The sequence below is a fragment of the Anopheles funestus genome, unplaced genomic scaffold, assembly GCF_943734845.2.
Source record: "Anopheles funestus unplaced genomic scaffold, idAnoFuneDA-416_04 scaffold_65_ctg1, whole genome shotgun sequence".
In the NCBI taxonomy this organism is placed as follows: domain Eukaryota; kingdom Metazoa; phylum Arthropoda; class Insecta; order Diptera; family Culicidae; genus Anopheles; species Anopheles funestus.
Genome location: NW_026045319.1, coordinates 115,610 through 139,942, shown reverse-complemented (window position 1 = coordinate 139,942; position 24,333 = coordinate 115,610). Strand labels below are relative to the sequence as shown.

The 24,333-nt window shown below is 47.6% G+C and overlaps 2 long non-coding RNA genes across 2 annotated transcripts in view; both read left to right on the top strand.

Annotated features, from left to right (window-relative positions):
• Positions 1 to 24,333, top strand: part of LOC125774363 (uncharacterized) — a 52,716-nt gene that overhangs the window by 22,411 nt on the left and 5,972 nt on the right. The gene's annotated exons all lie outside the window — the stretch shown is intronic.
• On the top strand, positions 1,107 to 24,241 carry LOC125774371 (uncharacterized). The gene is made up of 3 exons (XR_007420854.1): positions 1,107 to 1,248; positions 1,501 to 1,612; positions 24,097 to 24,241. It is a non-coding gene; the product is annotated as an uncharacterized LOC125774371 (long non-coding RNA).

Here is a 24,333-nt window from a genome sequence, read left to right as displayed (position 1 = left end):
AGGTGTCTTGGCTAATGTGTCTCGGCTAAGGTGTCTTGGCTAATGTGTCTTGGCTAAGGTGTCTTGGCTAATGTGTCTTGGCTAAAGTGTCTTGGCTAAGGTGTCTTGGCTAATGTGTCTTGGCTAATGTGTCTTGGCTAAGGTGTCTTGGCTAAGGTGTCTTGGCTATGGTGTCTTGGCTATGATGTCTCGGCTAATGTGTCTTGGCTAATGTGTCCTGGCTAAGGTGTCTTGGCTAATGTGTCTTGGCTAATGTGTCTTGGCTATGGTGTCTTGGCTATGATGTCTCGGCTAATGTGTCTTGGCTAATGTGTCCTGGCTAAGGTGTCTTGGCTAAGGTGTCTTGGCTAAGGTGTCTAGGCTAATGTGTCTCGGCTAAAGTGTCTTGGCTAAGGTGTCTTGGCTAAGGTGTCTTGGCTAAAGTGTCTTGGCTAATGTGTCTCGGCTAAGGTGTCTTGGCTAAGGTGTCTTGGCTAAGGTGTCTTGGCTAAGGTGTCTTGGCTAAGGTGACTTGGCTAAGGTGTCTTGGCTAAGGTGTCTTGGCTAAGGTGTCTTGGCTAAGGTGTCTTGGCTAATGTGTCTCGGCTAAGGTGTCTTGGCTAAGGTGTCTTGGCTAAAGTGTCTCGGCTAAGGTGTCTTGGCTAATGTGTCTTGGCTAAGGTGTCTTGGCTAATGTGTCTCGGCTAAGGTGTCTTGGCTAATGTGTCTTGGCTAAGGTGTCTTGGCTAAGGTGTCTTGGCTAAGGTGTCTTGGCTAAGGTGTCTTGGCTAAGGTGTCTTGGCTAAGGTGTCTTGGCTAAGGTGTCTTGGCTAATGTGTCTCGGCTAATGTGTCTCGGCTAAGGTGTCTTGGCTAATGTGTCTTGGCTAAGGTGTCTCGGCTAATGTGTCTTGGCTAAAGTGTCTTGGCTAAGGTGTCTCGGCTAAGGTGTCTTGGCTAAGGTGTCTTGGCTAATGTGTCTTGGCTAATGTGTCTTGGCTAAGGTGTCTTGGCTAAGGTGTCTTGGCTTATGTGTCTTGGCTAATGTGTCTTGGCTAAGGTGTCTTGGCTAATGTGTCTTGGCTAATGTGTCTTGGCTAAGGTGTCTTGGTAAAGGTGTCTTGGCTAAGGTGTCTCGGCTAAAGTGTCTTGGCTAAGGTGTCTTAGCTAATGTGTATCGGCTAATGTGTCTTGGCTAAGGTGTCTTGGCTAATGTGTCTTGGCTAAGGTGTCTTGGCTAAGGTGTCTTGGCTAAGGTGTTTTGGCTAATGTGTCTCGGCTAAGGTGTCTTGGCTAAGGTGTCTTGGCTAAGGTGTCTTGGCTAATGTGTCTTGGCTAATGTGTCTTGGCTAATGTGTCTTGGCTAAGGTGTCTTGGCTTATGTGTCTCGGCTAAGGTGTCTTGGCTAAGGTGTCTTGGCTAATGTGTCTTGGCTAATGTGTCTTGGCTAAGGTGTCTTGGCTAAGGTGTCTTGGCCTATGTGTCTTGGCTAATGTGTCTTGGCTAAGGTGTCTTGGCTAAGGTGTCTTGGCTAAGGTGTCTTGGCTAATGTGTCTTGGCTAATGTGTCTTGGCTAATGTGTCTTGGCTAATGTGTCTTGGCTAAGGTGTCTTGGCTAATGTGTCTTGGCTAAGGTGTCTTGGCTAATGTGTCTTGGCTAATGTGTCATGGCTAAGGTGTCTTGGCTAATGTGTCTTGGCTAATGTGTCTTGGCTAAGGTGTCTTGGCTAAGGTGTCTTGGCTAAGGTGTCTTGGCTAAGGTGTCTTGGCTAAGGTGTCTAGGCTAAGGTGTCTTGGCTAAGATGTCTTGGCTAATGTGTCTCGGCTGAGGTGTCTTGGCTAAGGTGTCTTGGCTAAGGTGTCTTGGCTTAGGTGTTTTGACTAATGTGTCTCGGCTAAAGTGTCTTGGCTAAGGTGTCTTGGCTAAGGTGTCTTGGCTAATCTGTCTTGGCTAATGTGTCTCGGCTAAGGTGTCTTGGCTAAGGTGTCTTGGCTAAGGTGTCTTGGCTAAGGTGTCTTGGCTAAGGTGTCTTGGCTAATGTGTCTCGGCTAATGTGTCTTGGCTAATGTGTCTTGACTAATGTGTCTCGGCTAATGTGTCTCGGCTAATGTGTCTTGGCTAATGTGTCTTGGCTAAGGTGTCTCGGCTAATGTGTCTTGGCTAAAGTGTCTTGGCTAAGGTGTCGCGGCTAAGGTGTCTTGGCTAAGGTGTGTTGGCTAATGTGTCTTGGCTAATGTGTCTTGGCTAAGGTGTCTTGGCTAAGGTGTCTTCGCTTATGTGTCTTGGCTAAAGTGTCTTGGCTAAGGTGTCTTGGCTAATGTGTCTTGGCTAAGGTGTCTTGGCTAAGGTGTCTTGGTTAAGGTGTCTTGGCTAAGGTGTCTCGGCTAAAGTGTCTTGGCTAAGGTGTCTTAGCTAATGTGTATCGGCTAATGTGTCTTGGCTAAGGTGTCTTGGCTAATGTGTCTTGGTCAATGTGTCTTGGCTAAGGTGTCTTGGCTAAGGTGTTTTTTCTAATGTGTTTCGGCTAAGGTGTCTTGGCTAAGGTGTCTTGGCTAAGGTGTCTTGGCTAATGTGTCTTGGCTAATGTGTCTTGGCTAATGTGTCTTGGATAATGTGTCTTGGCTAAGGTGTCTTGGCCAATGTGTCTTGGCTAAGGTGTCTTGGCTAATGTGTCTTGGCTAAGGTGTCTTGGCTAAGGTGTCTTGGCTAAGGTGTCTTGGCTAATGTGTCTTGGCTAACGTGTCTTGGCTAAGGTGTCTTGGCTAAGGTGTCTTGGCTAAGGTGTCTTGGCTAATGTGTCTCGGCTAAGGTGTCTTGGCTAAGGTGTCTTGGCTAATGTGTCTCGGCTAAGGTGTCTTGGCTAAGGTGTCTTGGCTAAGGTGTCTTGGCTAAGGTGTCTTGGCTAATGTGTCTCGGCTAAGGTGTCTTGGCTAAAGTGTCTTGGCTAATGTGTCTCGGCTAAGGTGTCTTGGCTAAAGTGTCTTGGCTAAGGTGTCTCGGCTAAGGTGTCTTGGCTAAGGTGTCTTGGCTAAGGTGTCTTGGCTAAGGTGTCTTGGCTAAGGTGTCTTGGCTAAGGTGTCTTGGCTAAGGTGTCTTGGCTAATGTGTCTTGGCTAAGGTGTCTTGGCTAAGGTGTCTTGGCTAATATGTATTGGCTAAAGTGTCTTGGCTAAGGTGTCTTGGCTAAGCTGTCTTGGCTAAGGTGTCTTGGCTAAGGTGTCTTGGCTAAGCTGTCTTGGCTAAGGTGTCTTGGCTAAGGTGTCTTGGCTAATGTGTCTTGGCTAAGGTGTCTTGGCTAATGTGTCTTGGCTAAAGTGTCTTGGCTAAGGTGTCTTGGCTAATGTGTCTCGGCTAAGGTGTCTTGGCTAAGGTGTCTTGGCTAATGTGTCTTGGCTAAGGTGTCTTGGCTAATGTGTCTTGGCTAAGGTGTCTTGGCTAATGTGTCTCGGCCAAAGTGTCTTGGCTAAGGTGTCTTGGCTAAGGTGTCTTGGCTAAGGTGTCTTGGCTAAGGTGTCTTGGCTAATGTGTCTTGGCTAAGGTGTCTTGGCTAAGGTGTCTTGGCTAAAGTGTCTTGGCTAAGGTGTCTTGGCTAATGTGTCTTGGCTAAGGTGTCTTGGCTAATGTGTCTTGGCTAAGGTGTCTTGGCTAATGTGTCTTGGCTAAGGTGTCTTGGCTAAGGTGTCTTGGCTAAGGTGTCTTGGCTAATGTGTCTTGGCGAAGGTGTCTTGGCTAATGTGTTTCGGCTAAAGTGTCTTGGCTAAGGTGTCTTGGCTAAGGTGTCTTGGCTAATGTGTCTTGGCTAAGGTGTCTTGGCTAAAGCGTCTTGGCTAATGTGTCTCGGCTAAGGTGTCTTGGCTAAGGTGTCTTGGCTAAGGTGTCTTGGCTAAGGTGTCTTGGCTAAGGTGTCTTGGCTAATGTGTCTTGGCTAAGGTGTCTTGGCTAAGGTGTCTTGGCTAAGGTGTCTTGGCTAATGTGTCTCGGCTAAGGTGTCTTGGCTAAGGTGTCTTGGCTAATGTGTCTCGGCTAAGGTGTCTTGGCTAATGTGTCTTGGCTAAGGTGTCTTGGCTAATGTGTCTTGGCTAATGTGTCTTGGCTAAGGTGTCTTGGCTAAGGTGTCTTGGCTAAGGTGTCTTGGCTAATGTGTCTTGGCTAAGGTGTCTTGGCTAATGTGTCTTGGCTAAGGTGTCTTGGCTAAGGTGTCTTGGCTAATGTGTCTTGGCTAAGGTGTCTTGGCTAAGGTGTCTTGGCTAAGGTGTCTTGGCTAATGTGTCTTGGCTAATGTGTCTTGGCTAATGTGTCGTGGCTAAAGTATCTTGGCTAAGGTGTCTTGGCTAATGTGTCTCGGCTAAGGTGTCTTGGCTAAGGTGTCTTGGCTAATGTGTCTTGGCTAATGTGTCTCGGCTAAGGTGTCTTGGCTAAGGTGTCTTGGCTAAGGTGTCTTGGCTAATGTGTCTTGGCTAAGGTGTCTTGGCTAATGTGTCTTGGCTAATGTGTCTTGGCTAAGGTGTCTTGGCTAATGTGTCTTGGCTAATGTGTCTCGGCTAAAGTGTCTTGGCTAAGGTGTCTTGGCTAAGGTGTCTTGGCTAAGGTGTCTTGGCTAATGTGTCTCGGCTAAGGTGTCTTGGCTAAGGTGTCTTGGCTAAGGTGTCTTGGCTAAGGTGTCTTGGCTAAGGTGTCTTGGCTAATGTGTCTTGGCTAAGGTGTCTTGGCTAAGGTGTCTTGGCTAATGTGTCTTGGCTAAAGTGTCTTGGCTAAGGTGTCTTGGCTAAGCTGTCTTGGCTAAGGTGTCTTGGCTAAGGTGTCTTGGCTAAGCTGTCTTGGCTAAGGTGTCTTGGCTAAGGTGTCTTGGCTAATGTGTCTTGGCTAAGGTGTCTTGGCTAATGTGTCTTGGCTGAAGTGTCTTGGCTAAGGTGTCTTGGCTAATGTGTCTCGGCTAAGGTGTCTTGGCTAAGGTGTCTTGGCTAATGTGTCTTGGCTAAGGTGTCTTGGCTAATGTGTCTTGGCTAAGGTGTCTTGGCTAATGTGTCTCGGCCAAAGTGTCTTGGCTAATGTGTCTTGGCTAAGGTGTCTTGGCTAAGGTGTCTTGGCTAAGGTGTCTTGGCTAATGTGTCTTGGCTAAGGTGTCTTGGCTAAGGTGTCTTGGCTAAAGTGTCTTGGCTAAGGTGTCTTGGCTAATGTGTCTTGGCTAAGGTGTCTTGGCTAATGTGTCTTGGCTAAGGTGTCTTGGCTAAGGTGTCTTGGCTAAGGTGTCTTGGCTAATGTGTCTTGGCGAAGGTGTCTTGGCTAATGTGTTTCGGCTAAAGTGTCTTGGCTAAGGTGTCTTGGCTAAGGTGTCTTGGCTAATGTGTCTTGGCTAAGGTGTCTTGGCTAAAGCGTCTTGGCTAATGTGTCTCGGCTAAGGTGTCTTGGCTAAGGTGTCTTGGCTAAGGTGTCTTGGCTAAGGTGTCTTGGCTAAGGTGTCTTGGCTAATGTGTCTTGGCTAAGGTGTCTTGGCTAAGGTGTCTTGGCTAAGGTGTCTTGGCTAATGTGTCTCGGCTAAGGTGTCTTGGCTAAGGTGTCTTGGCTAATGTGTCTCGGCTAAGGTGTCTTGGTTAATGTGTCTTGGCTAAGGTGTCTTGGCTTATGTGTCTTGGCTAATGTGTCTTGGCTAAGGTGTCTTGGCTAAGGTGTCTTGGCTAAGGTGTCTTGGCTAATGTGTCTTGGCTAAGGTGTCTTGGCTAATGTGTCTTGGCTAAGGTGTCTTGGCTAAGGTGTCTTGGCTAATGTGTCTTGGCTAAGGTGTCTTGGCTAAGGTGTCTTGGCTAAGGTGTCTTGGCTAATGTGTCTTGGCTAATGTGTCTTGGCTAATGTGTCTTGGCTAATGTGTCTTGGCTAAGGTGTCTTGGCTAAGGTGTCTTGGCTAAGGTGTCTTGGCTAATGTGTCTTGGCTAAGGTGTCTTGGCTAAGGTGTCTTGGCTAAGGTGTTCTGGCTAAGGTGTCTTGGCTAAGGTGTCTTGGCTAATGTGTCTTGGCTAAGGTGTCTTGGCTAATGTGTCTTGGCTAATGTGTCTTGGCTAAGGTGTCTTGGCTAATGTGTCTTGGCTAATGTGTCTCGGCTAAAGTGTCTTGGCTAAGGTGTCTTGGCTAAGGTGTCTTGGCTAAGGTGTCTTGGCTAATGTGTCTCGGCTAAGGTGTCTTGGCTAAAGTGTCTTGGCTAATGTGTCTCGGCTAAGGTGTCTTGGCTAAAGTGTCTTGGCTAATGTGTCTTGGCTAAGGTGTCTTGGCTAATGTGTCTTGGCTAAGGTGTCTTGGCTAAGGTGTCTTGGCTAAGGTGTCTTGGCTAAGGTGTCTTGGCTAAGGTGTCTTGGCTAATGTGTCTTGGCTAAGGTGTCTTGGCTAAGGTGTCTTGGCTAATGTGTCTTGGCAAATGTGTCTTGGCTAATGTGTCTTGGCTAAAGTATCTTGGCTAAGGTGTCTTGGCTAATGTGTCTCGGCTAAGGTGTCTTGGCTAAGGTGTCTTGGCTAATGTGTCTTGGCTAATGTGTCTCGGCTAAGGTGTCTTGGCTAAGGTGTCTTGGCTAAGGTGTCTTGGCTAATGTGTCTTGGCTAAGGTGTCTTGGCTAATGTGTCTTGGCTAATGTGTCTTGGCTAAGGTGTCTTGGCTAATGTGTCTTGGCTAATGTGTCTCGGCTAAAGTGTCTTGGCTAAGGTGTCTTGGCTAAGGTGTCTTGGCTAAGGTGTCTTGGCTAATGTGTCTCGGCTAAGGTGTCTTGGCTAAAGTGTCTTGGCTAATGTGTCTCGGCTAAGGTGTCTTGGCTAAAGTGTCTTGGCTAATGTGTCTTGGCTAAGGTGTCTTGGCTAAGGTGTCTTGGCTAATGTGTCTTGGCTAAGGTGTCTTGGCTAATGTGTCTTGGCTAAGGTGTCTTGGCTAAGGTGTCTTGGCTAATGTGTCTTGGCTAAGGTGTCTTGGCTAAGGTGTCTTGGCTAAGCTGTCTTGGCTAATGTGTCTTGGCTAAGGTGTCTTGGCTAATGTGTCTTGGCTAAAGTATCTTGGCTAAGGTGTCTTGGCTAAGGTGTCTTGGCTAATGTGTCTTGGCTAAGGTGTCTTGGCTAATGTGTCTTGGCTAATGTGTCTCGGCTAAGGTGTCTTGGCTAAGGTGTCTTGGCTAAGGTGTCTTGGCTAATGTGTCTTGGCTAAGGTGTCTTGGCTAATGTGTCTTGGCTAATGTGTCTTGGCTAAGGTGTCTTGGCTAATGTGTCTTGGCTAATGTGTCTCGGCTAAAGTGTCTTGGCTAAGGTGTCTTGGCTAAGGTGTCTTGGCTAAGGTGTCTTGGCTAATGTGTCTCGGCTAAGGTGTCTTGGCTAAAGTGTCTTGGCTAATGTGTCTCGGCTAAGGTGTCTTGGCTAAAGTGTCTTGGCTAATGTGTCTTGGCTAAGGTGTCTTGGCTAATGTGTCTTGGCTAAGGTGTCTTGGCTAAGGTGTCTTGGCTAAGGTGTCTTGGCTAAGGTGTCTTGGCTAAGGTGTCTTGGCTAAGGTGTCGTGGCTAAGGTGTCTTGGCTAAGGTGTCTTGGCTAATGTGTCTTGGCTAATGTGTCTCGGCTAAGGTGTCTTGGCTAAGGTGTCTTGGCTAAAGTGTCTTGGCTAATGTGTCTCGGCTAAGGTGTCTTGGCTAAGGTGTCTTGGCTAAGGTGTCTTGGCTAAGGTGTCTTGGCTAAGGTGACTTGTCTAATGTGTCTTGGCTAAGGTGTCTTGGCTAAGGTGTCTTGGCTAAGGTGTCTTGGCTAATGTGTCTCGGCTAAGGTGTCTTGGCTAAGGTGTCTTGGCTAAAGTGTCTCGGCTAAGGTGTCTTGGCTAATGTGTCTTGGCTAAGGTGTCTTGGCTAAGGTGTCTTGGCTAATGTGTCTTGGCTAAGGTGTCTTGGCTAATGTGTCTTGGCTAAGGTGTCTTGGCTAATGTGTCTCGGCCAAAGTGTCTTGGCTAATGTGTCTTGGCTAAGGTGTCTTGGCTAAGGTGTCTTGGCTAAGGTGTCTTGGCTAATGTGTCTTGGCTAAGGTGTCTTGGCTAAGGTGTCTTGGCTAAAGTGTCTTGGCTAAGGTGTCTTGGCTAATGTGTCTTGGCTAAGGTGTCTTGGCTAATGTGTCTTGGCTAAGGTGTCTTGGCTAAGGTGTCTTGGCTAAGGTGTCTTGGCTAATGTGTCTTGGCGAAGGTGTCTTGGCTAATGTGTTTCGGCTAAAGTGTCTTGGCTAAGGTGTCTTGGCTAAGGTGTCTTGGCTAATGTGTCTTGGCTAAGGTGTCTTGGCTAAGGTGTCTTGGCTAAGGTGTCTTGGCTAATGTGTCTCGGCTAAGGTGTCTTGGCTAAGGTGTCTTGGCTAAGGTGTCTTGGCTTATGTGTCTTGGCTAATGTGTCTTGGCTAAGGTGTCTTGGCTAAGGTGTCTTGGCTAAGGTGTCTTGGCTAATGTGTCTTGGCTAAGGTGTCTTGGCTAATGTGTCTTGGCTAAGGTGTCTTGGCTAAGGTGTCTTGGCTAATGTGTCTTGGCTAAGGTGTCTTGGCTAATGTGTCTTGGCGAAGGTGTCTTGGCTAATGTGTTTCGGCTAAAGTGTCTTGGCTAAGGTGTCTTGGCTAAGGTGTCTTGGCTAATGTGTCTTGGCTAAGGTGTCTTGGCTAAGGTGTCTTGGCTAAGGTGTCTTGGCTAAGGTGTCTTGGCTAATGTGTCTTGGCGAAGGTGTCTTGGCTAATGTGTTTCGGCTAAAGTGTCTTGGCTAAGGTGTCTTGGCTAAGGTGTCTTGGCTAATGTGTTTCGGCTAAAGTGTCTTGGCTAAGGTGTCTTGGCTAAGGTGTCTTGGCTAATGTGTCTTGGCTAAGGTGTCTTGGCTAATGTGTCTTGGCTAAGGTGTCTTGGCTAATGTGTCTTGGCTAAGGTGTCTTGGCTAAGGTGTCTTGGCTAAGGTGTCTTGGCTAAGGTGTCTTGGCTAATGTGTCTTGGCGAAGGTGTCTTGGCTAATGTGTTTCGGCTAAAGTGTCTTGGCTAAGGTGTCTTGGCTAAGGTGTCTTGGCTAATGTGTCTTGGCTAAGGTGTCTTGGCTAAGGTGTCTTGGCTAAGGTGTCTTGGCTAATGTGTCTCGGCTAAGGTGTCTTGGCTAATGTGTCTTGGCTAAGGTGTCTTGGCTTATGTGTCTTGGCTAATGTGTCTTGGCTAAGGTGTCTTGGCTAAGGTGTCTTGGCTAAGGTGTCTTGGCTAAGGTGTCTTGGCTAATGTGTCTTGGCTAAGGTGTCTTGGCTAATGTGTCTTGGCTAAGGTGTCTTGGCTAAGGTGTCTTGGCTAATGTGTCTTGGCTAAGGTGTCTTGGCTAAGGTGTCTTGGCTAAGGTGTCTTGGCTAATGTGTCTTGGCTAATGTGTCTTGGCTAAGGTGTCTTGGCTAATGTGTCTTGGCTAAGGTGTCTTGGCTAAGGTGTCTTGGCTAATGTGTCTTGGCTAAGGTGTCTTGGCTAAGGTGTCTTGGCTAAGGTGTCTTGGCTAATGTGTCTTGGCTAATGTGTCTTGGCTAAGGTGTCTTGGCTAATGTGTCTCGGCTAAGGTGTCTTGGCTAAGGTGTCTTGGCTAATGTGTCTTGGCTAATGTGTCTCGGCTAAGGTGTCTTGGCTAAGGTGTCTTGGCTAAGGTGTCTTGGCTAATGTGTCTTGGCTAAGGTGTCTTGGCTAATGTGTCTTGGCTAATGTGTCTCGGCTAAAGTGTCTTGGCTAAGGTGTCTTGGCTAAGGTGTCTTGGCTAAGGTGTCTTGGCTAATGTGTCTCGGCTAAGGTGTCTTGGCTAATGTGTCTTGGCTAAGGTGTCTTGGCTAATGTGTCTCGGCTAAGGTGTCTTGGCTAAGGTGTCTTGGCTAATGTGTCTTGGCTAATGTGTCTCGGCTAAGGTGTCTTGGCTAAGGTGTCTTGGCTAAGGTGTCTTGGCTAATGTGTCTTGGCTAAGGTGTCTTGGCTAAAGCGTCTTGGCTAATGTGTCTCGGCTAAGGTGTCTTGGCTAAGGTGTCTTGGCTAAGGTGTCTTGGCTAAGGTGTCTTGGCTAATGTGTCTCGGCTAAGGTGTCTTGGCTAAGGTGTCTTGGCTAAAGTGTCTCGGCTAAGGTGTCTTGGCTAATGTGTCTTGGCTAAGGTGTCTTGGCTAAGGTGTCTTGGCTAATGTGTCTTGGCTAAGGTGTCTTGGCTAATGTGTCTTGGCTAAGGTGTCTTGGCTAATGTGTCTCGGCCAAAGTGTCTTGGCTAATGTGTCTTGGCTAAGGTGTCTTGGCTAAGGTGTCTTGGCTAAGGTGTCTTGGCTAATGTGTCTTGGCTAAGGTGTCTTGGCTAAGGTGTCTTGGCTAAAGTGTCTTGGCTAAGGTGTCTTGGCTAATGTGTCTTGGCTAAGGTGTCTTGGCTAATGTGTCTTGGCTAAGGTGTCTTGGCTAAGGTGTCTTGGCTAAGGTGTCTTGGCTAATGTGTCTTGGCGAAGGTGTCTTGGCTAATGTGTTTCGGCTAAAGTGTCTTGGCTAAGGTGTCTTGGCTAAGGTGTCTTGGCTAATGTGTCTTGGCTAAGGTGTCTTGGCTAAGGTGTCTTGGCTAAGGTGTCTTGGCTAATGTGTCTCGGCTAAGGTGTCTTGGCTAAGGTGTCTTGGCTAAGGTGTCTTGGCTTATGTGTCTTGGCTAATGTGTCTTGGCTAAGGTGTCTTGGCTAAGGTGTCTTGGCTAAGGTGTCTTGGCTAATGTGTCTTGGCTAAGGTGTCTTGGCTAATGTGTCTTGGCTAAGGTGTCTTGGCTAAGGTGTCTTGGCTAATGTGTCTTGGCTAAGGTGTCTTGGCTAATGTGTCTTGGCGAAGGTGTCTTGGCTAATGTGTTTCGGCTAAAGTGTCTTGGCTAAGGTGTCTTGGCTAAGGTGTCTTGGCTAATGTGTCTTGGCTAAGGTGTCTTGGCTAAGGTGTCTTGGCTAAGGTGTCTTGGCTAAGGTGTCTTGGCTAATGTGTCTTGGCGAAGGTGTCTTGGCTAATGTGTTTCGGCTAAAGTGTCTTGGCTAAGGTGTCTTGGCTAAGGTGTCTTGGCTAATGTGTTTCGGCTAAAGTGTCTTGGCTAAGGTGTCTTGGCTAAGGTGTCTTGGCTAATGTGTCTTGGCTAAGGTGTCTTGGCTAATGTGTCTTGGCTAAGGTGTCTTGGCTAATGTGTCTTGGCTAAGGTGTCTTGGCTAAGGTGTCTTGGCTAAGGTGTCTTGGCTAAGGTGTCTTGGCTAATGTGTCTTGGCGAAGGTGTCTTGGCTAATGTGTTTCGGCTAAAGTGTCTTGGCTAAGGTGTCTTGGCTAAGGTGTCTTGGCTAATGTGTCTTGGCTAAGGTGTCTTGGCTAAGGTGTCTTGGCTAAGGTGTCTTGGCTAATGTGTCTCGGCTAAGGTGTCTTGGCTAATGTGTCTTGGCTAAGGTGTCTTGGCTTATGTGTCTTGGCTAATGTGTCTTGGCTAAGGTGTCTTGGCTAAGGTGTCTTGGCTAAGGTGTCTTGGCTAATGTGTCTTGGCTAAGGTGTCTTGGCTAATGTGTCTTGGCTAAGGTGTCTTGGCTAAGGTGTCTTGGCTAATGTGTCTTGGCTAAGGTGTCTTGGCTAAGGTGTCTTGGCTAAGGTGTCTTGGCTAATGTGTCTTGGCTAATGTGTCTTGGCTAAGGTGTCTTGGCTAATGTGTCTTGGCTAAGGTGTCTTGGCTAAGGTGTCTTGGCTAATGTGTCTTGGCTAAGGTGTCTTGGCTAAGGTGTCTTGGCTAAGGTGTCTTGGCTAATGTGTCTTGGCTAATGTGTCTTGGCTAAGGTGTCTTGGCTAATGTGTCTCGGCTAAGGTGTCTTGGCTAAGGTGTCTTGGCTAATGTGTCTTGGCTAATGTGTCTCGGCTAAGGTGTCTTGGCTAAGGTGTCTTGGCTAAGGTGTCTTGGCTAATGTGTCTTGGCTAAGGTGTCTTGGCTAATGTGTCTTGGCTAATGTGTCTCGGCTAAAGTGTCTTGGCTAAGGTGTCTTGGCTAAGGTGTCTTGGCTAAGGTGTCTTGGCTAATGTGTCTCGGCTAAGGTGTCTTGGCTAAAGTGTCTTGGCTAATGTGTCTCGGCTAAGGTGTCTTGGCTAATGTGTCTTGGCTAAGGTGTCTTGGCTAAGGTGTCTTGGCTAATGTGTCTTGGCTAAGGTGTCTTGGCTAAGGTGTCTTGGCTAATGTGTCTTGGCTAAGGTGTCTTGGCTAATGTGTCTTGGCTAAGGTGTCTTGGCTAAAGTGTCTTGGCTAATGTGTCTCGGCTAAGGTGTCTTGGCTAAAGTGTCTTGGCTAATGTGTCTTGGCTAAGGTGTCTTGGCTAATGTGTCTTGGCTAAGGTGTCTTGGCTAATGTGTCTTGGCTAATGTGTCTCGGCTAAAGTGTCTTGGCTAAGGTGTCTTGGCTAAGGTGTCTTGGCTAAGGTGTCTTGGCTAATGTGTCTCGGCTAAGGTGTCTTGGCTAAAGTGTCTTGGCTAATGTGTCTCGGCTAAGGTGTCTTGGCTAATGTGTCTTGGCTAAGGTGTCTTGGCTAAGGTGTCTTGGCTAATGTGTCTTGGCTAAGGTGTCTTGGCTAAAGTGTCTTGGCTAAAGTGTCTTGGCTAAGGTGTCTTGGCTAATGTGTCTTGGCTAAGGTGTCTTGGCTAAGGTGTCTTGGCTAATGTGTCTTGGCTAAGGTGTCTTGGCTAAGGTGTCTTGGCTAATGTGTCTTGGCTAAGGTGTCTTGGCTAATGTGTCTTGGCTAAGGTGTCTTGGCTAAGGTGTCTTGGCTAATGTGTCTTGGCTAAAGTGTCTTGGCTAAGGTGTCTTGGCTAACGTGTCTTGGCTAAGGTGTCTTGGCTAAGGTGTCTTGGCTAAGCTGTCTTGGCTAAGGTGTCTTGGCTAAGGTGTCTTGGCTAATGTGTCTTGGCTAAGGTGTCTTGGCTAATGTGTCTTGGCTAATGTGTCTTGGCTAAGGTGTCTTGGCTAATGTGTCTTGGCTAAAGTGTCTTGGCTAAGGTGTCTTGGCTAATGTGTCTCGGCTAAGGTGTCTTGGCTAAGGTGTCTTGGCTAATGTGTCTTGGCTAAGGTGTCTTGGCTAATGTGTCTTGGCTAAGGTGTCTTGGCTAAGGTGTCTTGGCTAATGTGTCTTGGCTAAGGTGTCTTGGCTAAGGTGTCTTGGCTAATGTGTCTTGGCTAAGGTGTCTTGGCTAATGTGTCTTGGCTAAGGTGTCTTGGCTAAGGTGTCTTGGCTAATGTGTCTTGGCTAAAGTGTCTTGGCTAAGGTGTCTTGGCTAACGTGTCTTGGCTAAGGTGTCTTGGCTAAGGTGTCTTGGCTAAGCTGTCTTGGCTAAGGTGTCTTGGCTAAGGTGTCTTGGCTAATGTGTCTTGGCTAAGGTGTCTTGGCTAATGTGTCTTGGCTAAAGTGTCTTGGCTAAGGTGTCTTGGCTAATGTGTCTCGGCTAAGGTGTCTTGGCTAAGGTGTCTTGGCTAATGTGTCTTGGCTAAGGTGTCTTGGCTAATGTGTCTTGGCTAAGGTGTCTTGGCTAATGTGTCTCGGCCAAAGTGTCTTGGCTAATGTGTCTTGGCTAAGGTGTCTTGGCTAAGGTGTCTTGGCTAAGGTGTCTTGGCTAATGTGTCTTGGCTAAGGTGTCTTGGCTAAGGTGTCTTGGCTAAAGTGTCTTGGCTAAGGTGTCTTGGCTAATGTGTCTTGGCTAAGGTGTCTTGGCTAATGTGTCTTGGCTAAGGTGTCTTGGCTAAGGTGTCTTGGCTAAGGTGTCTTGGCTAATGTGTCTTGGCGAAGGTGTCTTGGCTAATGTGTTTCGGCTAAAGTGTCTTGGCTAAGGTGTCTTGGCTAAGGTGTCTTGGCTAATGTGTCTTGGCTAAGGTGTCTTGGCTAAAGCGTCTTGGCTAATGTGTCTCGGCTAAGGTGTCTTGGCTAAGGTGTCTTGGCTAAGGTGTCTTGGCTAAGGTGTCTTGGCTAAGGTGTCTTGGCTAATGTGTCTTGGCTAAGGTGTCTTGGCTAAGGTGTCTTGGCTAAGGTGTCTTGGCTAATGTGTCTCGGCTAAGGTGTCTTGGCTAAGGTGTCTTGGCTAATGTGTCTTGGCTAATGTGTCTTGGCTAATGTGTCTTGGCTAAGGTGTCTTGGCTAAGGTGTCTTGGCTAAGGTGTCTTGGCTAATGTGTCTCGGCTAAGGTGTCTTGGCTAATGTGTCTTGGCTAAGGTGTCTTGGCTAATGTGTCTCGGCTAAGGTGTCTTGGCTAAGGTGTCTTGGCTAATGTGTCTTGGCTAATGTGTCTTGGCTAATGTGTCTTGGCTAAGGTGTCTTGGCTAAAGCGTCTTGGCTAATGTGTCTCGGCTAAGGTGTCTTGGCTAAGGTGTCTTGGCTAAGGTGTCTTGGCTAAGGTGTCTTGGCTAAGGTGTCTTGGCTAATGTGTCTTGGCTAAGGTGTCTTGGCTAAGGTGTCTTGGCTAAGGTGTCTTGGCTAATGTGTCTCGGCTAAGGTGTCTTGGCTAAGGTGTCTTGGCTAATGTGTCTTGGCTAATGTGTCTTGGCTAATGTGTCTTGGCTAAGGTGTCTTGGCTAAGGTGTCTTGGCTAAGGTGTCTTGGCTAATGTGTCTCGGCTAAGGTGTCTTGGCTAATGTGTCTTGGCTAAGGTGTCTTGGCTAATGTGTCTCGGCTAAGGTGTCTTGGCTAAGGTGTCTTGGCTAATGTGTCTTGGCTAATGTGTCTTGGCTAATGTGTCTTGGCTAAGGTGTCTTGGCTAAGGTGTCTTGGCTAAGGTGTCTTGGCTAATGTGTCTCGGCTAAGGTGTCTTGGCTAATGTGTCTTGGCTAAGGTGTCTTGGCTAATGTGTCTTGGCTAATGTGTCTTGGCTAAGGTGTCTTGGCTAAGGTGTCTTGGCTAAGGTGTCTTGGCTAATGTGTCTTGGCTAAGGTGTCTTGGCTAATGTGTCTTGGCTAAGGTGTCTTGGCTAAGGTGTCTTGGCTAATGTGTCTCGGCTAAAGTGTCTTGGCTAAGGTGTCTTGGCTAAGGTGTCTTGGCTAAGGTGTCTTGGCTAATGTGTCTCGGCTAAGGTGTCTTGGCTAAAGTGTCTTGGCTAATGTGTCTCGGCTAAGGTGTCTTGGCTAAGGTGTCTTGGCTAATGTGTCTTGGCTAAGGTGTCTTGGCTAATGTGTCTTGGCTAAGGTGTCTTGGCTAAGGTGTCTTGGCTAAGGTGTCTTGGCTAAGGTGTCTTGGCTAAGGTGTCTTGGCTAATGTGTCTTGGCTAAGGTGTCTTGGCTAAGGTGTCTTGGCTAATGTGTCTTGGCTAATGTGTCTTGGCTAATGTGTCTTGGCTAAAGTATCTTGGCTAAGGTGTCTTGGCTAATGTGTCTCGGCTAAGGTGTCTTGGCTAAGGTGTCTTGGCTAATGTGTCTTGGCTAATGTGTCTTGGCTAAGGTGTCTTGGCTAAGGTGTCTTGGCTAAGGTGTCTTGGCTAATGTGTCTTGGCTAAGGTGTCTTGGCTAATGTGTCTTGGCTAATGTGTCTTGGCTAAGGTGTCTTGGCTAATGTGTCTTGGCTAATGTGTCTCGGCTAAAGTGTCTTGGCTAAGGTGTCTTGGCTAAGGTGTCTTGGCTAAGGTGTCTTGGCTAATGTGTCTTGGCTAAGGTGTCTTGGCTAAAGCGTCTTGGCTAATGTGTCTCGGCTAAGGTGTCTTGGCTAAGGTGTCTTGGCTAAGGTGTCTTGGCTAAGGTGTCTTGGCTAAGGTGTCTTGGCTAATGTGTCTTGGCTAAGGTGTCTTGGCTAAGGTGTCTTGGCTAAGGTGTCTTGGCTAATGTGTCTCGGCTAAGGTGTCTTGGCTAAGGTGTCTTGGCTAATGTGTCTTGGCTAATGTGTCTTGGCTAATGTGTCTTGGCTAAGGTGTCTTGGCTAAGGTGTCTTGGCTAAGGTGTCTTGGCTAATGTGTCTCGGCTAAGGTGTCTTGGCTAATGTGTCTTGGCTAAGGTGTCTTGGCTAATGTGTCTCGGCTAAGGTGTCTTGGCTAAGGTGTCTTGGCTAATGTGTCTTGGCTAATGTGTCTTGGCTAATGTGTCTTGGCTAAGGTGTCTTGGCTAAGGTGTCTTGGCTAAGGTGTCTTGGCTAATGTGTCTCGGCTAAGGTGTCTTGGCTAATGTGTCTTGGCTAAGGTGTCTTGGCTAATGTGTCTTGGCTAATGTGTCTTGGCTAAGGTGTCTTGGCTAAGGTGTCTTGGCTAAGGTGTCTTGGCTAATGTGTCTTGGCTAAGGTGTCTTGGCTAATGTGTCTTGGCTAAGGTGTCTTGGCTAAGGTGTCTTGGCTAATGTGTCTTGGCTAAGGTGTCTTGGCTAAGGTGTCTTGGCTAAGGTGTCTTGGCTAATGTGTCTTGGCTAATGTGTCTTGGCTAATGTGTCTTGGCTAATGTGTCTTGGCTAAGGTGTCTTGGCTAAGGTGTCTTGGCTAAGGTGTCTTGGCTAATGTGTCTTGGCTAAGGTGTCTTGGCTAAGGTGTCTTGGCTAAGGTGTTCTGGCTAAGGTGTCTTGGCTAAGGTGTCTTTGCTAATGTGTCTTGGCTAAGGTGTCTTGGCTAATGTGTCTTGGCTAATGTGTCTTGGCTAAGGTGTCTTGGCTAATGTGTCTTGGCTAATGTGTCTCGGCTAAAGTGTCTTGGCTAAGGTGTCTTGGCTAAGGTGTCTTGGCTAAGGTGTCTTGGCTAATGTGTCTCGGCTAAGGTGTCTTGGCTAAAGTGTTTTGGCTAATGTGTCTCGGCTAAGGTGTCTTGGCTAAAGTGTCTTGGCTAATGTGTCTTGGCTAAGGTGTCTTGGCTAATGTGTCTTGGCTAAGGTGTCTTGGCTAAGGTGTCTTGGCTAAGGTGTCTTGGCTAAGGTGTCTTGGCTAAGGTGTCTTGGCTAATGTGTCTTGGCTAAGGTGTCTTGGCTAAGGTGTCTTGGCTAATGTGTCTTGGCTAATGTGTCTTGGCTAATGTGTCTTGGCTAAAGTATCTTGGCTAAGGTGTCTTGGCTAATGTGTCTCGGCTAAGGTGTCTTGGCTAAGGTGTCTTGGCTAATGTGTCTTGGCTAATGTGTCTTGGCTAAGGTGTCTTGGCTAAGGTGTCTTGGCTAAGGTGTCTTGGCTAATGTGTCTTGGCTAAGGTGTCTTGGCTAATGTGTCTTGGCTAATGTGTCTTGGCTAAGGTGTCTTGGCTAATGTGTCTTGGCTAATGTGTCTCGGCTAAAGTGTCTTGGCTAAGGTGTCTTGGCTAAGGTGTCTTGGCTAAGGTGTCTTGGCTAATGTGTCTCGGCTAAGGTGTCTTGGCTAAAGTGTCTTGGCTAATGTGTCTCGGCTAAGGTGTCTTCGCTAAAGTGTCTTGGCTAATGTGTCTTGGCTAAGGTGTCTTGGCTAAGGTGTCTTGGCTAATGTGTCTTGGCTAAGGTGTCTTGGCTAATGTGTCTTGGCTAAGGTGTCTTGGCTAAGGTGTCTTGGCTAATGTGTCTTGGCTAAGGTGTCTTGGCTAAGGTGTCTTGGCTAAGGTGTCTTGGCTAATGTGTCTTGGCTAATGTGTCTTGGCTAATGTGTCTTGGCTAAAGTATCTTGGCTAAGGTGTCTTGGCTAAGGTGTCTTGGCTAATGTGTCTTGGCTAAGGTGTCTTGGCTAATGTGTCTTGGCTAAGGTGTCTTGGCTAAGGTGTCTCGGCTAAGGTGTCTTGGCTAATGTGTCTTGGCTAAGGTGTCTTGGCTAAGGTGTCTTGGCTAAGGTGTCTTGGCTAAGGTGTCTTGGCTAAGGTGTCTTGGCTAAGGTGTCTTGACTAATGTGTCTCGGCTAATGTGTCTCGGCTAATGTGTCTTGGCTAAGGTGTCTTGGCTAAGGTGTCTTGGCTAATGTGTCTTGGCTAAGGTGTCTTGGCTAAGGTGTCTTGGCTTAGGTGTCTTGGCTAATGTGTCTTGGCTAATGTGTCTTGGCTAAGGTGTCTTGGCTAAGGTGTCTTGGCTAAGGTGTCTTGGCTTAGGTGTCTTGGCTAATGTGTCTTGGCTAATGTGTCTTGGCTAAGGTGTCTTGGCTAAAGTGTCTTGGCTAATGTGTCTCGGCTAAGGTGTCTTGGCTAAAGTGTCTTGGCTAATGTGTCTTGGCTAAGGTGTCTTGGCTAAGGTGTCTTGGCTAATGTGTCTTGGCTAAGGTGTCTTGGCTAATGTGTCTCGGCTAAGGTGTCTTGGCTAATGTGTCTTGGCTAAGGTGTCTTGGCTAAGGCGTCTTGACTAATGTGTCTCGGCTAATGTGTCTCGGCTAATGTGTCTTGGCTAAGGTGTCTTGGCTAAGGTGTCTTGGCTAAAGTGTCTTGGCTAATGTGTCTTGGCTAAGGTGTCTTGGCTAAGGTGTCTTGGCTAATGTGTCTTGGCTAAGGTGTCTTGGCTAATGTGTCTCGGCTTAGGTGTCTTGGCTAATGTGTCTTGGCTAATGTGTCTTGGCTAAGATGTCTTGGCTAAGGTGTCTTGGCTAAGGTGTCTTGGCTTAGGTGTCTTGGCTAAGGTGTCTTGGCTAAGGTGTCTTGACTAATGTGTCTCGGCTAATGTGTCTCGGCTAATGTGTCTTGGCTAAGGTGTCTTGGCTAAGGTGTCTTGGCTAATGTGTCTTGGCTAAGGTGTCTTGGCTAAGGTGTCTTGGCTTAGGTGTCTTGGCTAATGTGTCTTGGCTAATGTGTCTTGGCTAATGTGTCTTGGCTAAGGTGTCTTGGCTAAGGTGTCTTGGCTAAGGTGTCTTGGCTAATGTGTCTTGGCTAAGGTGTCTTGGCTAAGGTGTCTTGGCTAAGGTGTTCTGGCTAAGGTGTCTTGGCTAAGGTGTCTTGGCTAATGTGTCTCGGCTAAGGTGTCTTGGCTAAAGTGTCTTGGCTAATGTGTCTCGGCTAAGGTGTCTTGGCTAAAGTGTCTTGGCTAATGTGTCTTGGCTAAGGTGTCTTGGCTAAGGTGTCTTGGCTAATGTGTCTTGGCTAAGGTGTCTTGGCTAAGGTGTCTTGGCTAAGGTGTCTTGGCTAAGGTGTCTTGGCTAATGTGTCTTGGCTAAGGTGTCTTGGCTAAGGTGTCTTGGCTAATGTGTCTTGGCTAAAGTGTCTTGGCTAAGGTGTCTTGGCTAACGTGTCTTGGCTAAGGTGTCTTGGCTAAGGTGTCTTGGCTAAGCTGTCTTGGCTAAGGTGTCTTGGCTAAGGTGTCTTGGCTAATGTGTCTTGGCTAAGGTGTCTTGGCTAATGTGTCTTGGCTAAAGTGTCTTGGCTAAGGTGTCTTGGCTAATGTGTCTCGGCTAAGGTGTCTTGGCTAAGGTGTCTTGGCTAATGTGTCTTGGCTAAGGTGTCTTGGCTAATGTGTCTTGGCTAAGGTGTCTTGGCTAATGTGTCTCGGCCAAAGTGTCTTGGCTAATGTGTCTTGGCTAAGGTGTCTTGGCTAAGGTGTCTTGGCTAAGGTGTCTTGGCTAATGTGTCTTGGCTAAGGTGTCTTGGCTAAGGTGTCTTGGCTAAAGTGTCTTGGCTAAGGTGTCTTGGCTAATGTGTCTTGGCTAAGGTGTCTTGGCTAATGTGTCTTGGCTAAGGTGTCTTGGCTAAGGTGTCTTGGCTAAGGTGTCTTGGCTAATGTGTCTTGGCGAAGGTGTCTTGGCTAATGTGTTTCGGCTAAAGTGTCTTGGCTAAGGTGTCTTGGCTAAGGTGTCTTGGCTAATGTGTCTTGGCTAAGGTGTCTTGGCTAAAGCGTCTTGGCTAATGTGTCTCGGCTAAGGTGTCTTGGCTAAGGTGTCTTGGCTAAGGTGTCTTGGCTAAGGTGTCTTGGCTAAGGTGTCTTGGCTAATGTGTCTTGGCTAAGGTGTCTTGGCTAAGGTGTCTTGGCTAAGGTGTCTTGGCTAATGTGTCTCGGCTAAGGTGTCTTGGCTAAGGTGTCTTGGCTAATGTGTCTCGGCTAAGGTGTCTTGGCTAATGTGTCTTGGCTAAGGTGTCTTGGCTAATGTGTCTTGGCTAATGTGTCTTGGCTAAGGTGTCTTGGCTAAGGTGTCTTGGCTAAGGTGTCTTGGCTAATGTGTCTTGGCTAAGGTGTCTTGGCTAATGTGTCTTGGCTAAGGTGTCTTGGCTAAGGTGTCTTGGCTAATGTGTCTTGGCTAAGGTGTCTTGGCTAAGGTGTCTTGGCTAAGGTGTCTTGGCTAATGTGTCTTGGCTAATGTGTCTTGGCTAATGTGTCTTGGCTAATGTGTCTTGGCTAAGGTGTCTTGGCTAAGGTGTCTTGGCTAAGGTGTCTTGGCTAATGTGTCTTGGCTAAGGTGTCTTGGCTAAGGTGTCTTGGCTAAGGTGTTCTGGCTAAGGTGTCTTGGCTAAGGTGTCTTTGCTAATGTGTCTTGGCTAAGGTGTCTTGGCTAATGTGTCTTGGCTAATGTGTCTTGGCTAAGGTGTCTTGGCTAATGTGTCTTGGCTAATGTGTCTCGGCTAAAGTGTCTTGGCTAAGGTGTCTTGGCTAAGGTGTCTTGGCTAAGGTGTCTTGGCTAATGTGTCTCGGCTAAGGTGTCTTGGCTAAAGTGTCTTGGCTAATGTGTCTCGGCTAAGGTGTCTTGGCTAAAGTGTCTTGGCTAATGTGTCTTGGCTAAGGTGTCTTGGCTAATGTGTCTTGGCTAAGGTGTCTTGGCTAAGGTGTCTTGGCTAAGGTGTCTTGGCTAAGGTGTCTTGGCTAAGGTGTCTTGGCTAATGTGTCTTGGCTAAGGTGTCTTGGCTAAGGTGTCTTGGCTAATGTGTCTTGGCTAATGTGTCTTGGCTAATGTGTCTTGGCTAAAGTATCTTGGCTAAGGTGTCTTGGCTAATGTGTCTCGGCTAAGGTGTCTTGGCTAAGGTGTCTTGGCTAATGTGTCTTGGCTAATGTGTCTTGGCTAAGGTGTCTTGGCTAAGGTGTCTTGGCTAAGGTGTCTTGGCTAATGTGTCTTGGCTAAGGTGTCTTGGCTAATGTGTCTTGGCTAATGTGTCTTGGCTAAGGTGTCTTGGCTAATGTGTCTTGGCTAATGTGTCTCGGCTAAAGTGTCTTGGCTAAGGTGTCTTGGCTAAGGTGTCTTGGCTAAGGTGTCTTGGCTAATGTGTCTCGGCTAAGGTGTCTTGGCTAAAGTGTCTTGGCTAATGTGTCTCGGCTAAGGTGTCTTCGCTAAAGTGTCTTGGCTAATGTGTCTTGGCTAAGGTGTCTTGGCTAAGGTGTCTTGGCTAATGTGTCTTGGCTAAGGTGTCTTGGCTAATGTGTCTTGGCTAAGGTGTCTTGGCTAAGGTGTCTTGGCTAATGTGTCTTGGCTAAGGTGTCTTGGCTAAGGTGTCTTGGCTAAGGTGTCTTGGCTAATGTGTCTTGGCTAATGTGTCTTGGCTAATGTGTCTTGGCTAAAGTATCTTGGCTAAGGTGTCTTGGCTAAGGTGTCTTGGCTAATGTGTCTTGGCTAAGGTGTCTTGGCTAATGTGTCTTGGCTAAGGTGTCTTGGCTAAGGTGTCTCGGCTAAGGTGTCTTGGCTAATGTGTCTTGGCTAAGGTGTCTTGGCTAATGTGTCTTGGCTAAGGTGTCTTGGCTAAGGTGTCTTGGCTAAGGTGTCTTGGCTAAGGTGTCTTGGCTAAGGTGTCTTGACTAATGTGTCTCGGCTAATGTGTCTCGGCTAATGTGTCTTGGCTAAGGTGTCTTGGCTAAGGTGTCTTGGCTAATGTGTCTTGGCTAAGGTGTCTTGGCTAAGGTGTCTTGGCTTAGGTGTCTTGGCTAATGTGTCTTGGCTAATGTGTCTTGGCTAAGGTGTCTTGGCTAAGGTGTCTTGGCTAAGGTGTCTTGGCTTAGGTGTCTTGGCTAATGTGTCTTGGCTAATGTGTCTTGGCTAAGGTGTCTTGGCTAATGTGTCTTGGCTAATGTGTCTCGGCTAAGGTGTCTTGGCTAAAGTGTCTTGGCTAATGTGTCTTGGCTAAGGTGTCTTGGCTAAGGTGTCTTGGCTAATGTGTCTTGGCTAAGGTGTCTTGGCTAATGTGTCTCGGCTAAGGTGTCTTGGCTAATGTGTCTTGGCTAAGGTGTCTTGGCTAAGGTGTCTTGACTAATGTGTCTCGGCTAATGTGTCTCGGCTAATGTGTCTTGGCTAAGGTGTCTTGGCTAAGGTGTCTTGGCTAAAGTGTCTTGGCTAATGTGTCTTGGCTAAGGTGTCTTGGCTAAGGTGTCTTGGCTAATGTGTCTTGGCTAAGGTGTCTTGGCTAATGTGTCTCGGCTTAGGTGTCTTGGCTAATGTGTCTTGGCTAATGTGTCTTGGCTAAGATGTCTTGGCTAAGGTGTCTTGGCTAAGGTGTCTTGGCTTAGGTGTCTTGGCTAAGGTGTCTTGGCTAAGGTGTCTTGACTAATGTGTCTCGGCTAATGTGTCTCGGCTAATGTGTCTTGGCTAAGGTGTCTTGGCTAAGGTGTCTTGGCTAATGTGTCTTGGCTAAGGTGTCTTGGCTAAGGTGTCTTGGCTTAGGTGTCTTGGCTAATGTGTCTTGGCTAATGTGTCTTGGCTAAGGTGTCTTGGCTAAGGTGTCTTGGCTAAGGTGTCTTGGCTTAGGTGTCTTGGCTAATGTGTCTTGGCTAATGTGTCTTGGCTAAGGTGTCTTGGCTAAAGTGTCTTGGCTAATGTGTCTCGGCTAAGGTGTCTTGGCTAAAGTGTCTTGGCTAATGTGTCTTGGCTAAGGTGTCTTGGCTAAGGTGTCTTGGCTAATGTGTCTTGGCTAAGGTGTCTTGGCTAATGTGTCTTGGCTAAGGTGTCTTGGCTAAGGTGTCTTGGCTAATGTGTCTTGGCTAAGGTGTCTTGGCTAAGGTGTCTTGGCTAAGGTGTCTTGGCTAATGTGTCTTGGCTAATGTGTCTTGGCTAATGTGTCTTGGCTAAAGTATCTTGGCTAAGGTGTCTTGGCTAAGGTGTCTTGGCTAATGTGTCTTGGCTAAGGTGTCTTGGCTAATGTGTCTTGGCTAAGGTGTCTTGGCTAATGTGTCTCGGCTAAGGTGTCTTGGCTAATGTGTCTTGGCTAAGGTGTCTTGGCTAAGGTGTCTTGGCTAAGGTGTCTTGGCTAAGGTGTCTTGGCTAAGGTGTCTTGGCTAAGGTGTCTTGACTAATGTGTCTCGGCTAATGTGTCTCGGCTAATGTGTCTTGGCTAAGGTGTCTTGGCTAAGGTGTCTTGGCTAATGTGTCTTGGCTAAGGTGTCTTGGCTAAGGTGTCTTGGCTTAGGTGTCTTGGCTAAGGTGTCTTGGCTAATGTGTCTCGGCTAAGGTGTCTTGGCTAAGGTGTCTTGGCTAAGGTGTCTTGGCTAATGTGTCTTGGCTAAGGTGTCTTGGCTAATGTGTCTTGGCTAATGTGTCTTGGCTAAGGTGTCTTGGCTAATGTGTCTTGGCTAATGTGTCTCGGCTAAAGTGTCTAGGCTAAGGTGTCTTGGCTAAGGTGTCTTGGCTAAGGTGTCTTGGCTAATGTGTCTCGGCTAAGGTGTCTTGACTAAAGTGTCTTGGCTAATGTGTCTCGGCTAAGGTGTCTTGGCTAAAGTGTCTTGGCTAATGTGTCTTGGCTAAGGTGTCTTGGCTAATGTGTCTTGGCTAAGGTGTCTTGGCTAAGGTGTCTTGGCTAAGGTGTCTTGGCTAATGTGTCTTGGCTAAGGTGTCTTGGCTAAGGTGTCTTGGCTAATGTGTCTTGGCTAATGTGTCTTGGCTAATGTGTCTTGGCTAAAGTATCTTGGCTAAGGTGTCTTGGCTAATGTGTCTCGGCTAAGGTGTCTTGGCTAAGGTGTCTTGGCTAATGTGTCTTGGCTAATGTGTCTCGGCTAAGGTGTCTTGGCTAAGGTGTCTTGGCTAAGGTGTCTTGGCTAATGTGTCTTGGCTAAGGTGTCTTGGCTAATGTGTCTTGGCTAATGTGTCTTGGCTAAGGTGTCTTGGCTAATGTGTCTTGGCTAATGTGTCTCGGCTAAAGTGTCTTGGCTAAGGTGTCTTGGCTAAGGTGTCTTGGCTAAGGTGTCTTGGCTAATGTGTCTCGGCTAAGGTGTCTTGGCTAAAGTGTCTTGGCTAATGTGTCTCGGCTAAGGTGTCTTGGCTAAAGTGTCTTGGCTAATGTGTCTTGGCTAAGGTGTCTTGGCTAAGGTGTCTTGGCTAATGTGTCTTGGCTAAGGTGTCTTGGCTAATGTGTCTTGGCTAAGGTGTCTTGGCTAATGTGTCTTGGCTAATGTGTCTTGGCTAAGGTGTCTTGGCTAAGGTGTCTTGGCTAAGGTGTCTTGGCTAATGTGTCTTGGCTAATGTGTCTTGGCTAATGTGTCTTGGCTAAAGTATCTTGGCTAAGGTGTCTTGGCTAAGGTGTCTTGGCTAATGTGTCTTGGCTAAGGTGTCTTGGCTAATGTGTCTTGGCTAA